Source organism: Vulpes lagopus, chromosome 21 (genome assembly GCF_018345385.1).
Source record: "Vulpes lagopus strain Blue_001 chromosome 21, ASM1834538v1, whole genome shotgun sequence".
NCBI lineage: Eukaryota > Metazoa > Chordata > Mammalia > Carnivora > Canidae > Vulpes > Vulpes lagopus.
The window spans coordinates 40,422,830-40,438,348 of NC_054844.1; the positions used below are offsets into that span (position 1 = coordinate 40,422,830).

Genomic DNA, 15,519 nt, shown 5'->3' on the forward strand with positions numbered 1-15,519 from the left:
CAGTGATGGTTCTGGTGCTGGTCCTGGGGAGGTTGGGAATGTGATCACGAAGCCAGAAGGGTATTTAACAGAAAGATTCGACAGACCACAGCCGCAGGGAGGCATGCAGACCAGAAAACCGTCTCAGACATGGGCTTGGGCCGAGCCCGGCGGACCTGCTGGAGAATCCTCAAGTCGTTCCAGAGATGCTCCTGCCCCGAGCCCTGCAAAGGTCTCTACTGCCTCCCAGGAAGCCGAGCGGCCTCGAAGCCCGGACGTTCGGGACGTTTCCTGAAGCCGGTGGCTCTGAAATGGCCTTTCGTGAGCCAAACTTGGGAGGGAGGCGAAGGAGAAAGAGCTGGAAAGTCCTCGGCGTGGGAAGGCCGCACGAAACAGCAGGTCCTTCCTGGTCCTAGAGATTAAAGCCCCTCGCGAGGCTCCCCTCGGGGCGTCGGCCTTCGGCAATCTCCGGGGGACTTTCGGCTCTTTCCGGCAGTTCCAGCTCGGGCCCAACACTCCCCGAGCGCGCTGATCTCCCCCCCGCCCCCCACGCTGCCCCCGCTGCCCCCGCTGCCCCCGCGCTTTGGGGCCTGGGCTGTTCTGCTCCGGGGCACGAGCTGTGGCCCCCCGGCCCCCCCATCTAGTTTATTCCCGCCCCACTCCTCCACTCCCTGCTCTTCCTCGTTCTCCCCAATGCCCGGCGACGCCCGCGCTCCCCCAACTCAGGCGCGCGACCCGGCGGGCGCTGCGCGAGGCTCTCGGGAGGAGCGGTAACCCGACCGGCCGGAGGCGGCCTCCCGCCCCGCGCGCCTCGGCGCTCGCAGGTCCCCGGCGCGCGCGCGGGCTGGCGGCGACGGCGTCGAGCTCGGCGCGCCCGGTTCGCGCCGGCGCGAGCACGCGCCCTGAGCGCTGGCTGGCTGGCGCGCACGCGCCCGAGCGGGCTCCGGGGCGGGGCGACGAGCGCGAGCCGCGGCGAGGTCGGTGTGGAGCCGCCGGCGCTCCGGCCCTCAGCAGCGGCTGCGATCCCAGCCGGCCGCCCGGCCGCAGCGGGGAACGGGGCGGTGGGGGCGGTGGGGGCGGGGCGGCGTCCGGCTCTGGGAGAGCTGGGGGAGGAGCGCGGCGGCGACGGCGGCCGCTCTGGAAGACGACGAGAAGGAGGCGGAGGAGCTCCTTTTCCTCTCCTCAGACCCTGGAGCGTCCGGGACGCGGAGCCCGGAACTGGGGGGACGCGGCGACTGCGGGGGCCCCGGGGAGGTGAGGCTGAGGGGTGCCGGCTGGAGGGGTTGGTGAGGAACAAGGGGGGGGCACAGGGGTGCAGAGAGCGGGCTTGAGGGAGGACACGGGGGAGGGGGTAGTTGTTGGGGGTTGGGATGTGGAGAGGAGGGGGACGTGAGCCCTTTGGGACCTGGAGTGCCCCGAGGGCGAAAGGCTTCTGGGGTCTGTGGGGCGGACCGAAGCACACGGGTCCGAGTTGGGGGGACGGCCGGGGGGGGGCGGTTTCCTGAGGCACAGGCCGGGGAAACAATGGAGTAAGGGGGGGGGGGACTCTGGTGTGAGCGTGTGTGGGGTATTGGATTTTGAGAAACAACGAGAGCTCGGAAAGAATGAAAGGATGGGTCTTTTGGGACGAGAAGTACAATGGATTGGGAATGCAGTGGGGATGCGTTAAGGTCATCTGCGTGGGTGTCCGGGGTCCTCAGGATTTGGGGGCAAAGTGGGGTTTGGAAAAAAAAGAGCTAGACATTCTTGGAATGAGGGGTGAGGGGAGGCCGGAAAGGAAAATAAGGCAAACGGTAGCAGAGAAATAAAATCTGTGTGGTCTGGGCTTGAGTTAAGGCGGAAGGGGTAGATCTTGTTTGAGAGTATAGGGGAGGTGGACAAGAGGGGCATCTTGTAATTTATCCAGGATGATTGGGTTCTTTTGGGAAGGTGGATCTTTCTCAGGTTGGTCCCTCTGCTGAGCAGTACAAGCTGTTCTTTTAATAATTCGGTTATCATTTATAGCCCGTTTCATTGATGAAGCATGCCTGTGGTATTTATTTCTCCTATATTCATCAGGTTACTGGGTGTAATTTACCTGTGGTTAATGAAAGCAGGGGAGGACACAGCACCAACGGTAGGTAGGCATCTTGCTTTGAGTTAGGTCGGTAATAATGCAGAGTTCAGGATGTTTGGGGAGGGAGAACCAAGAGGTTTTTTTTTTTTTTTTTTTTTCATTTAGACTAAAAGGTGATGAATAGCCTTGATAAAATCGAAGTTATCTATACTTTGTTAGAATTGCAGTTTCTCACTGAGAAATGTTGATGTACCATCTGCCACTGGTTTTATATGCTCCTGGGAGAGTTTGGGTTCTGCCTCAAGAAATTCTTGATACTGATATCATATTATCAGGCTGCCTTATACCTTCCAGTGTGAACTAAGGTGATTTGAAAATACTGTGGGAAAGTATTTCTGGGGTTATGATCTTTGCATTGATTCCCTTGATACTTGGATTTCCAGACCAAATATTGAATGGTACGAGACTCAAGATTGCTGGTTTTGAAATAGTAGTTACCACTCCACTGAGTGTTCGTAAATAGTTGATGTTAATCTTTTTATTTGTTGGGTATTAAGTTTTGCTGACTCACCTAAGATTTCTGGGAGTTTATCCGTTTATATTTCTTGGCTGGGTCCTGGATGGTAGCATTAGACTACTTTATAAAGATCCAAAAATAATGATATAAATTGTTGCTTTTCCTCTATCTTACAAAAACTGAATAAAGCGAGGAGTGTCTTCATTAGTGATAATGTGGTTCTTTGTTGACCTCTTACAGTGGACTAGGCAAGGTGCTAAGTTTGTTTCGCATGCATTATCTCATTTAGCTTAATCCTTACAGTTATCTCTTATTTTATAATTAAGAGGTTAAATAATTTACTAGGGTCACAGAGCTAGTAAATAAAGCTGCATTCAGACCTAGCTGTGTTGGATGCCTTCTTTAAATCTTCACTGCTTGGTTGTTGGACCTGCTATTTCCCTCTTCCTAAACTTGGTTGTAATAGAAACATCATGAACTGGTTGAAATTTGGGTCTGATATGATAATGGTGATTTAGATGAAGATTGGGTTAGTGGGCTACATCTGTAGAATTTATATATATTTATTGCTCTTGTGATTTAACAGATCTTCTGAGGTCCAGATAATAGAGCTAATCTTACTAAGAGTATGACCTGTGAAGACACTTAGTCTTCTGTTTCATCTAGTGTACTGCTGAAATACTGTGCCTAGGTGGCCTCTTGTAGAAGTCAAGGCAGCCAATTGTGGAGTCAGAACCAATTAACTCTGGAAAACAATCGAAAACTGCTGAGAGCTCAAGTGCCCTCCCAAGCACCTGTTGAGTCCACAGTTGGTACTGGCATTATCTCTAAATATAGACAGGATCCTCTTAGAAACCGGGAGTGAAACTAGAAGAACTGAGAGAAACAGCTGGGGCTTGAGGGAGGAGCTGTAGGTTGTTGGCCAAAACATCAGCATAACCCCTGGGGGCTGATCAGGAGTAGCAGAGGGCCTCAGATACTAGAGAACAGCAGGAGGGGAGGGAATTTTTGTTGAGCATTTATGTATTCTAGGCACTGAACTCAAGTTTTTTTATGTAACACTTCATTAGATGTAAACATTATCCCTATTTTTCAGATGAGGTTCAGAAAGTTTAGGTAACTTGTACAAATCACTAAAAACAGTGAAGGAAATTTGTATATACTATTATTATTATTGCTGCTTGCTGTTTCCCATTGTAGAGCTACAATATTAAACTTGAGAACTTAAAGTCACTCCTTAAGGTCCCTTGTGCTTCTTGTTAGAAGTACAGCTGATTATTTCAATCTTGTTACTTCCGTTGGAGACTGGAAGGAAGAGCTTGGGTTTTTCCCTGATTTAAATTGTTGGGAAGGGGAGCTCATTCATTATTTACTAAATGATTTCCTGTAGAATATAATTCAGCTTCCTCAGTTGCCTGGAGTAAATCTGTAACAACATGAAAATGGCATGTCCATACTTCCTATTCTGAGGTCTTGACTTTCAGGTAAGTCATCTAGGTTCTGGAGGGATGACAGTGAAGCATGCCAGTTATAGACTTTTACCACTTTTCTTGATATGTTTTTGCCAGAAAACAGAAAAGTTTGACCATCATTCTTGATCAGTTACTTTAAAAAAAATTGTGATAAAATATAGATAACATAAGATTTACCATTTAAACCATTAAGTCTAAAAGTAAATAAACCATTAAGTACAGTAGTGTTTTGTTTTTTTTTTTAAGATTTTATTTTATTTATTCATGAGAAACACACAGAGAGAGAGAGAGAGAGAGAGAGGCAGAGACACAGGCAGAGGGAGAAGCAGGCTCCATGCAGGGAGCCTGATGTGGGACTCAATGTGGGACTTGATGTGGATCTAATTTGATCTTGGGTCCCCAGGATCATGCCCTGAGCCAAAGGCAGGCGCCAAACCACTGAGCCACCCAGGGATCCCCTACAGTAGTGTTAAGTACATTCACATTGTTATGCAGCATTTACCACCATCCACCTCTAGAACATTTTAATCTTCCCAAACTGAAACAATAACTCCCATTCCTCTCTCCCCTCAGCCATATCCCTTTCTGTCTCTATGAATATGACTACTCTAGGGATCTCATATAGGTAGAATAATAGTATTTGAACATTTGTGTCTGGCTTATTTCACTTAGCATGATATCTTCAAAGTTCATCAATATTTTATCTTAGCTTGTGTCAGAATTTCATACCTTTTTAAGGACTGAATAATACTCTATTTAAAAGTGTGTACTACATTTTGTTTATCCATTTAGACATTTGGGTCATTTCCACCTTTTGGTTATTGTGAATAATGCTGCTGTACAAGTATATTGGTGTACAGGTATCTGTTTGAGTCCTTGCTTTCAGTTCTTTTGGATCTATACTAAGAAGTGAGATTTCTGGTATTCATATGATAATTCTCTGTTTAACTTTTTGAGGAAGTGTTGCTACTTTTAAATATTTATTTATTTATTTTAGAGAGAGACAGAGTGAGTGCAAGTGGAGGGAGGAACAGAGGGAGAGAATCTGCTGAGCATGGAACCCGTCTCAGGCTCGATCTCAACCCTTAGATCATGACCTGAATCGGACACTTAACCGACTGAGCCCCAAATCCTGTGTGAATTGTTGTTACTTTTATTTTATTTTATTTTATTTATTTTTTAAAGATTTTATTTATTTATTCATGAGAGACACAGAAAGAGAGGCAGAGACCCAGGCAGAGGGAGAAGCAGGGTCCATGCAGGGAGCCCGACGTGGGACTCAATCCCGGGTCTCGCCCGACGTGGGACTCAATCCCGGGTCTCGCCCGACCTGGGACTCAATCCCGGGTCTCCAGGATCACGCCCTGGGGGGAAGGCAGCACTAAACTGCTGAGCCACCTGGGCTGCCCTTGTTGTTACTATTAAATTGTGGTTTTATGTGTGTTCACCTGAAGGTAGCACTTGGCCTTATGTTTGAGGGGTGATGGTTCCTCTACTGACTTTTTCTGTAGTTTGTAGGATACTTGTACTGGAAGTGATTCAAAAGGAAATGATTTACCTACTTTTCAAGACTCTCTTAGCTTCTGCCTATTTATATTTATGTATCATGACATCTGGCAAGCACATTAAAATACATTTCAACTTAGCAATAAAGTACTTTTGAAAATCTTTCAGACAGCTCAGCTCATGAAGAAAATGGGAGTATCTGTTCTAAAGTGTGAAATATATCCAAAGTGGAAGGAACCATTTGTTATATATAGATCTTTCCAGTCATACCTGTAAATGTGGATAATCATCTTAAAAACATGATCTGTATGTGTATTTGAAAAATGTGTCAGTAGTAAAGAGCATTTTTAGTTCACTTTGCTGCCTTTGAAATTCAGGGTACTTATTTAAGAATGTTTTACATAAAAAAAAAAAGTTTTAGGTGTATGAGCTGCTGGTTACTGCTTAATTTGTGCATCCTGTCATTCACTGAAAAAAGTTTGAGTGCCTGCTATGTGCTTTAAATATTTCAAGAAGGTAGCTGTGATGCAGGAAGCAAAATTAGCTCAAGTCACTTATTTGACTCCATTTTTCCTCTACATATATACACACACACACATATATATGCATATATGTATTTGTGTGTATAAACATATTTTTCCTCTCTTATATATGTTTATACACATATAAGTGAATATATGAGTTCTATAGGACATATGTGTGTGTGTGTATATATATATATATATGTATATGAGTTGTGTAGTACCAAGTATAGTAGATTGAAATAGCTGCAGACTGACAGTGGATTGTCTCTTAGGATGGATCTAACCTCCCGATTCGTTTTTTCTAAATGTCACAAAGAGGTTAATTATCCCTGTATCTTGTTTCTTGAGATTATTGTGTTACAAAGGGACTTGAGTCTCATGTCATTTTCTGGGAGCTTCATAAAAGAGTTAGCTCACACTTTGGAGGTGGTTGTTGGTTCCGAAATACAGTTGGCCCTTCAACAATGTCGGAGTTAGGGGGATCCCTGGGTGGCGCAGTGGTTTGGCGCCTGCCTTTGGCCCAGGGCGCGATCCTGGAGACCCGGGATCGAGTCCCATGTCGGGCTCCCAGTGCATGGAGCCTGCTTCTCCCTCTGCCTGCTTCTCCCTCTGCCTGTGTCTCTGGCTCTGTCTCTGCCTGTGTCTCTGGCTCTGTCTCTCCTTCTATCTCTCAAGAATAAATAAATAAATAAAATAATAAAATCTTAAAAAAAAAAAAAACAATGTCGGAGTTAGGGGCATTGACCCCTGTGCAGTGGAAAATTTGTGTATAACTTTGGACTTCCCAAACACTTAACTAGTATTATATATTGTATTCTTACAATAAAGTAGCTAGAGAAAAGAAAATATTAAGACGGCCATAAGGAAGAACAAATACATTTACAGAACTGTATTTATTGAAAAAAAATCCATGTTTAAGTGGACACATGCATTTCAAACTGATGTTGCTCAAGGGTCACTGTATTTCTAAAGATTTAAAGTTTGTAAACTCCTTGTGTTTAAATTACTGGATATTAAGGATGGGTCAGAGGCCAACATTTTGCTCTCCATGTTCAAATCTACCATAGTGGTCTGTAGAGGTGGGTGAAATATACATCCTCTTCTACACAAATTCTGCATGGTTTGAGGATATAGCCAATAGCTTAAAGGCAGGTTTTTTTTTTTTTTTTTTAAATTCATGAGAGACACGTAGAGAAGCAGAGACACAGGCAGAGGGAGAAGCCCGCTCCATGCAAGGAGCTTGATGTGGGACTTGTTTCCGGGACATTGGGATCACGTCCTGAGCTGAAGGCAGACGCTCAACCACTGAGCCACCCAGACATCCCTTAAAGGCAACTTCTGCAGTCATTGTCCTATGACTAATTTGTGGTTAGTGGGTTACATAGCAATTCTTACTAGTTCAAACCCTAAATAATAACCTTGGATTGCTGGTAAGAAGAAGGATTTTTTATATTACTTAACAAAACATCATGATTACTAGTTGTGGAATGTGTGTGTGTGTGTGTGTGTGTGTGTGTGTGTGTGTTCTTGAAAATGGGCAAAAGGATATTGGGCCTGAGGAGGAGATTTGTGATAAGGCCATTATATGATTTAGATGAGTCATGATAGTAAGTGAAGATGCTGTCAGTGATGATACTTCTTATTGACCTATAAAGACTGGGAAAACCAATGTGTACAACTTGCAGTCTTTCCTCTCTTGTGTACATGTGATATGTCCAGTAGGAAATTATTTGCTGTTATTGTAAGGCTACCATCAGTAGTAGAGCAATACTTTAAATTATCCACTTGGTCTCTGATTGTATGTCAGTGTGGTCAGCCCATTGCTGGCACTTCCAGGTTATCTTCTGTTACATTGATTTGAAATGTGCATTAGTGTGTCGTGACTCTTGTGCTTACTTTGTTTGGTCATCTTAAACTTTATAGTAAATTACCTACATTGCCTACCTGCATATCCTGTACAAGTCCTCAGCATAAGGGTCTCATCATGAGAAGCTCTCTTATATTTGATGAAACAGTGAAATGCATCTATAACTAAGATGGAATTACAGGAAGCCAAAGTATTGTACCTGAATGGCAAGTGATCTAGAACCACCACAGACTAAATCAGCCATAGCTTAGCTGCAAGCTTGATGTTTTGTTATATCTTACTAGTTAGTACACACTAGGTTTCTTTTTCTTTTTTTTTTTGATAAAGAATTTATTCATTTATTCATGAGAGACGAAGAGACACAGGCAGAGGGAGAAGCAAACGCTAGGTTTCTTGAGATAGTAATCTAATCCCTTGTTGAAAATGCTTTTTTTTTTTTTTAAGATTTTATATATTTATTCATGAGAGACAGAGAAAGAGAGAGAGGCAGAGACATGGGCAGAAGGAGCACCAAGCTCCCTGTGGGGAGCCTAATGAGGAACTTGATCCCAGGACCACAGGATCATGACCTGAACCAAAGGTAGACACTCAACCACTGAGCCACCCAGACACAACAGTGCTTTAAACAAGACTTAGTTGGGTAATCTTTTTCATCTCCATCACTATGCAAATGTATTTTATGTTGGTTTTTACACTTGTTCTTAGCCGAAGGCCAAAAAGCGATATTATGTTGGTTTTTAAAAAGTTGGTATTTGGGACACCTGGGTGGCTTAGTCAACTAAGTGTCCAACTCTTGATTTTGGCCTGAGTCATGATCTCAGGGTCGTGGGATCGAGCCCTGTGTCGGGCTCTGCACTAAGCATGGAGCCTGCTTGGGGTTCTCTCTCCTTTTACCTCTGCTTGCCATCATGTCCCATCTCTCTCCACTCCCCAACCCCTGCCGGGACTCATGCACGTGCACTCTCTGAAATAAATAAAAAGTTGATATTTGTCATTTGTCTGCCCGCCCATACATAATGTTATGATGATCCTGTAAGTTAGACTACAAGGTATTATTATTTGATGTTACTGTAATTTGGAACATGGGAAACAGTGCAATAATAGTGATTATCAAATTTGTTTAGGCATCTAACCTGATGAAGTAGAAAAAGCTCTTGAAAATGGAGGGATATTTGGTACCTTCATCCTGATTACTTGTTACCTGAAATCTTAACATTTACGACTAGAATTATAATCATTTTTTATATGATTACAGTTTTGGTTGGGCAGTAAAGCTGAGAACACATGATCCTTTCACACTCTACTGACTCATTTCTGTTGTGAAATAAATAGCTCTAAACATTTTTTTATTCTTAAACTTCTTGGCAGCTGAACTTTTTGACGCCTAAAATGTGAATTTGCCGAATGTTATTGGTTATGATCAGGCTAATATTGATAATATCTTTTTTATTTTTATTAGTATTATTATTATTTTAAAGATTTTATTTATTCATAGAAATGCAGAGAGAGAGAGAGAGAGAGAGGCAGAGACACAGGCAGAGGGAGAAGTAGGCTCCATGCAGAGAGCCTGACACGGGACTCGATCCAGGGTCTCCAGGATCACGCCCTGGGCTGCAGGCGGCATTAAACCGCTGCGCCACCGGGGCTGCCCGATATTTAATTGGATTTTCTTTTTGTTGAGTTTGTGACTATTGAATTTTATGGGCATAAAACATTCAGTAGGTCACATAATATAAACTCAATAAATATTAGCTAATTAATTAAAAGTATATTTTGCGGGGATCCTTGGGTGGCTCAGTGGTTTAGCGCCTGTCTTCGGCCCAGGGCATGGTCCTGGAGTCCCGGGATCAAGTCCCACATCAGGCTCCCTGCATGGAGCCTGCTTGGGGTTCTCTCTCCTTTTACCTCTGCTTGCCATCATTTCCCATCTCTCTCCACTCCCCAACCCCTGCCGGGACTCATGCACGTGCACTCTCTGAAATAAATAAAAAGTTGATATTTGTCATTTGTCTGCCCGCCCATACATAATGTTATGATGATCCGTAATTAGACTACAAGGTATTATTATTTGATGTTACTGTAATTTGGAACATGGGAAACAGTGCAATAATAGTGATTATCAATTTGTTTGGGCATATATACTGATGAAGTAGAAAAAGCTCTTGAAAATGGAGGGATATTTTGTACCTCATCCTGATTACTTGTTACCTGAAATCTTAACATTTACGACTAGAATTATAATCATTTTTTATATGATTACAGTTTTTGGTTGGCAGTAAAGCTGAGAACACATGATCCTTTCACACTCTACTGACTCATTTCTGTTGTGAAATAAATAGCTCTAAACATATTCTTTTTTTTTTTTTTAAGATTTTATTTATTTATTCATGAGAGACACAGAGAGCAGGGCAGAGACAGGCAGAGGGAGAAGCAGGCTCCTTATGGGGAGCTCAATACAGGACTTCATCCCAGGACCCTGGGATCGCACCCTGAGCTGAAATCAGACACTCAACTGCTGAGCCAGCCAGGCATCCCTGCTATGAACATTCATATACCAGTGTTTGTTTGATAATCTGTTTTCAGTTCTTTTTTTTTTTTTTAAGATTTTATTTATTTATTTATGATAGTCACAGAGAGAGAGAGAGAAGAGAGAGAGGCAGAGACATGGGCAGAAGGAGCACCAAGCTCCCTGTGGGGAGCCTAATGAGGAACTTGATCCCAGGACCACAGGATCATGACCTGAACCAAAGGTAGACACTCAACCACTGAGCCACCCAGACACAACAGTGCTTTAAACAAGACTTAGTTGGGTAATCTTTTTCATCTCCATCACTATGCAAATGTATTTTATGTTGGTTTTTACACTTGTTCTTAGCCGAAGGCCAAAAAGCGATATTATGTTGGTTTTTAAAAAGTTGGTATTTGGGACACCTGGGTGGCTTAGTCAACTAAGTGTCCAACTCTTGATTTTGGCCTGAGTCATGATCTCAGGGTCGTGGGATCGAGCCCTGTGTCGGGCTCTGCACTAAGCATGGAGCCTGCTTGGGGTTCTCTCTCCTTTTACCTCTGCTTGCCATCATGTCCCATCTCTCTCCACTCCCCAACCCCTGCCGGGACTCATGCACGTGCACTCTCTGAAATAAATAAAAAGTTGATATTTGTCATTTGTCTGCCCGCCCATACATAATGTTATGATGATCCTGTAAGTTAGACTACAAGGTATTATTATTTGATGTTACTGTAATTTGGAACATGGGAAACAGTGCAATAATAGTGATTATCAAATTTGTTTAGGCATCTAACCTGATGAAGTAGAAAAAGCTCTTGAAAATGGAGGGATATTTGGTACCTTCATCCTGATTACTTGTTACCTGAAATCTTAACATTTACGACTAGAATTATAATCATTTTTTATATGATTACAGTTTTGGTTGGGCAGTAAAGCTGAGAACACATGATCCTTTCACACTCTACTGACTCATTTCTGTTGTGAAATAAATAGCTCTAAACATATTCTTAAACTTCTTGGCAGCTGAACTTTTTGACGCCTAAAATGTGAATTTGCCGAATGTTATTGGTTATGATCAGGCTAATATTGATAATATCTTTTTTATTTTTATTAGTATTATTATTATTTTAAAGATTTTATTTATTCATAGAAATGCAGAGAGAGAGAGAGAGAGAGAGGCAGAGACACAGGCAGAGGGAGAAGTAGGCTCCATGCAGAGAGCCTGACACGGGACTCGATCCAGGGTCTCCAGGATCACGCCCTGGGCTGCAGGCGGCATTAAACCGCTGCGCCACCGGGGCTGCCCGATAATATCTTTTTTAAAAAAATGTTATTTATTTATTCATGAGAGACACACATAGAGAGAGGCAGAGACAGAGGCAGAGACAGAGGCAGAGGTAGAAGCAGGCTCCATGCAGGGGGCCTGACATGGGACTCGATCCTGGGTCTCCAGGATCATGTCCTGGACTGAAGGCAGGGCTAAACTGCTGAGCCACCTGGGCTGCCCTGATAATATCTTTATAATATTTCCATGTATTATTTTTCTTCTAATTTCTTATTAAAATAGGGAAGCTGTATAACATTTAAGAGTGCAATCCTGTTAGTATCACACAGGAGTTGCTAATATGTTGGATTATAGCTAGCTGGGCATAGAATTAATTATTGGTGAGAGGGACTATATTCTGTTAACATAAAAAAAAAAAAAAAAAAAAAGGTCACAAATCCGGCGCACAGATCTGGCTTTGAATCTCTATTCCTCCACTTACTCCCTCTGTGGACTTGGTCGTCTTTTAATTTCTCTAAGCCTGTGTTTCTGAATTTTTAAGTTGGTCCAGCAGTAATCCCATGACAACAGAGTTGTCATGACTGTTGAATATTTTTAGGTGATGTTCACATAACATAAAATTAACCCTTTATACAGTTCAGTGGCTTTTAGAACTTCCACAGTGTTGTACAACCATCACTCTATCTAGTTCTGGGACTTTTGCATCACCCCCAATGGAGACCTCATACCCGTTAGCAGTCACTCTTCATTCTCCTCTTGCCGTGTCTCTTGGTAACCACCAATATGCTTTTTGTCTCTATGAGTTTACCTATTCTGGATATTTCAAATAAATGGAATCCTGTAATATGTGATATTTTGTGTTGGCATCTTTCACGTAGCATAGTATATATATATATTTTTTTTTATAGCATAGTATTTTTGAGGATCATCCATGTACCAGTCTTTCATTCCTTTTTATAGCTGAATACAATTCCATTGTATGGATATATCACATTTTGAAAGTTTTTTTTTTTTTTATGATAGTCATAGAGAGAGAGAGAGGGGCAGAGACACAGGCAGAGGGAGAAGCAGGCTCCATGCACCAGGAGCCCGACGTGGGATTCGATCCCAGGTCTCCAGGATCGCGCCCCGGGCCAAAGGCAGGCGCTAAACCCCTGCGCCACCCAGGGATCCCGATATATCACATTTTGTTTATGCCTTTATCTGTTGATGGACAGTTGTGTCATTCTCACTGTTTGGCTATTGTGAATAATGCTGCTGTGAACATTCTTTTTGTTTTTAAATATTTTATTTATTCATGAGAGACACAGAGAGCAGGGCAGAGACAGGCAGAGGGAGAAGCAGGCTCCTTGTGGGGAGCTCAATGCAGGACCTCATCCCAGGACCCTGGGATCGCACCCTGAGCTGAAATCAGACACTCAACTGCTGAGCCAGCCAGGCATCCCTGCTATGAACATTCATATACCAGTGTTTGATAATCTGTTTTCAGTTTTTTTTTTTTTTTTTAAGATTTTATTTATTTATTCATTAGAGACACACACACAGAGAGAGAGAGAGAGAGAAGCAGAGACACAGGCAGAGGGAGAAGCAGGCTCCATGCAAGGAGCCCGACACGGGACTCAATCCCGGGTCTCCGGGATCAGACCCTGGGCCAAAGGTGGTGCTAAACTGCTGAGCCACCCAGGCTGCCCTCTGTTTTCAGTTCTTTTGCGTCTATAGCTGAGAATGGGATTGCTGGGTCATATAGAATTTTTTTTTTTTTTAAAGAAGGAGAGAGATGGGGGCAGGGGAGAGGGAGGCACAGGGCTCGATCTCACAACCCTGAGATCATGACTTGAGCTGAAATCAAGAGTTGAATGTTTAACCAACTGAACCACCTGGGCACTCCCACACAGAACTTTTATATTTAACTTTTTGAGAAACTACCAGTCTGTTTTTCACAGAGGCTATACTATTTTATATTCCTAGCAGCAATGTGTGAGGGATCCAGTTCTCCACATCCTTGTCAATACTTGTAATTTTCCTTTTTTACCCCTTTTGATTGTAGCCATTTTACTGGATGTGAAGTGAAGTGATACTTTTTTTTTTTGGAAAGATTTTACTTATTTATTCATGAGAGACACACAGAGGCAGAGATGCAGGCAGAGGGAGAAGCAGGTTCCACGCAGGGAGCCTGATGCGGGACCTGATCTGGGACTCCATGATCATGACCCGAGCGAACCACCCAGGTGTCCCGTGAAGTGATATTGTGAATTTGATTTGCATTATCTTAGTGACTACTGATATTGAACATCTTTTCATTTCACTTGTTATTTTTGTATATTCTCTGGAGAAATGTCTGTTAAGTCCTTTGCCCAGTTGTTTTTATTTTTATTTTTATTTTTAAAAACATTTTATTTATTTATGAGAGAGACAGAGAGGCAGAGCCACAGGCAGAGGAAGAGGCAGGCTCCATGCAGGGAACCCGATGTGGGACCTGATCCCGAGACTCCAGGATCATGCCCTGGGCCAAAGGCAGGCACTAAACCGCTGAGCCACCCAGGGATCCCCCAGTTTTTAATTGGATTTTCTTTTTGTTGAGTTGTGACTATTGAATTTTAGTGGGCATAAAACAGTTCAGTAGGTACACATAATATAAACTCAATAAATATTAGCTAATTAATTAAAAGTATTTTTGCGGGGATCCTTGGGTGGCTCAGTGGTTTAGCGCTTGTCTTCGGCCCAGGGCATGGTCCTGGAGTCCCGGGATCAAGTCCCACATCAGGCTCCCTGCATGGAGCCTGCTTCTCCCTCTGCCTGTGTCTCTGCTTCTCTCTCTCTGTGTCTCTCATGAATAAATAAATAAAATCTTTAAAAAAAAATTTTTTTTTTTTGTACTTGTGGCTTTCAATTTGAAGGGGACTTTGCCTGGCTTCTGTAATTAGGAGTGCAAAGGCAACAAAATCTTTGTTGTCAATAAAGTTTTGACTATGTCAGTATTCATACTTCGCTTTTAATTGATGCTCCTGAATCAAGAAATTAGAAACACTTAATGCAAAAATCAGTTTATCTTTGGCAGAAATCAGTATATCATCAATGTTTAATTTATTCCTAAGAACTATAAAGCGGTAGTGCCATTTAGTTATATCTGAGATGTAGATCATCTTCCTTCATTCTACCCTGTTATGATACATTTGTTATAAATGCATGCCACAATCAAAATTTCTTGAAAACTGGGTCAGGGAAACCTTTTTATATGTACTGCTCTGGGCTTCCCCTTCTATCTGAAAGTAGAGCATTCTTATGAAACTTTTTGTAAGTCTAAATGGCATAAAGTAAGAAGCATTTACCATTAATTTATATGGAAAAATTTTTGAGCGTTCTCAGACCCAAAATTAATCTCTCTTAGGCTTTTCTGCTACCTTAGGACACATGTTGCTAATGGATGCACAAAATAAATCAAGATAAAGCACAGAAGCTCACAGCATAGTTCAAAGCTGTGGCAGCTTGATGTTGAGATGCTGAGTGTAGTTCCCAGGAAAGGAGCCTAGGGCCACCACTTAGTGTGTGGGGTGTGCTCTGCTTCTCTAAAAGCTTGCTGCAAAACAAATGTTGTATGCTATTTTCACTTTCCCCCTTTTTAAAATAGAAGCAAAAATCCTCTTTGGGTTTCCTTCTGTTAGTGGAAACTAGTATTAATGTGGATCTTTTGTAAAAGAGAAGTGGTGTAAGGTGAACTTTCGAAAAGCAAGGGATTACCTGTATGTAATTGATAGGTTATCAGTGTTTTTCTGTTTATTGCAACTTGGCTTTATGGGCTGGTCA

At 42.8% G+C, this 15,519-nt stretch overlaps 1 protein-coding gene across 1 annotated transcript in view; it reads left to right on the forward strand.

Annotated features, from left to right (window-relative positions):
- Positions 1-942: 942 nt before the first annotated feature.
- SPATS2 (spermatogenesis associated serine rich 2) overlaps positions 943-15,519 on the forward strand; it is a 155,522-nt gene continuing 140,945 nt past the window's right edge. The window contains exon 1 of the mRNA XM_041736524.1: positions 943-1,233. The gene's annotated coding sequence lies outside the window, so the exon portion shown is untranslated. The remainder of the gene's footprint in view (positions 1,234-15,519) is intronic.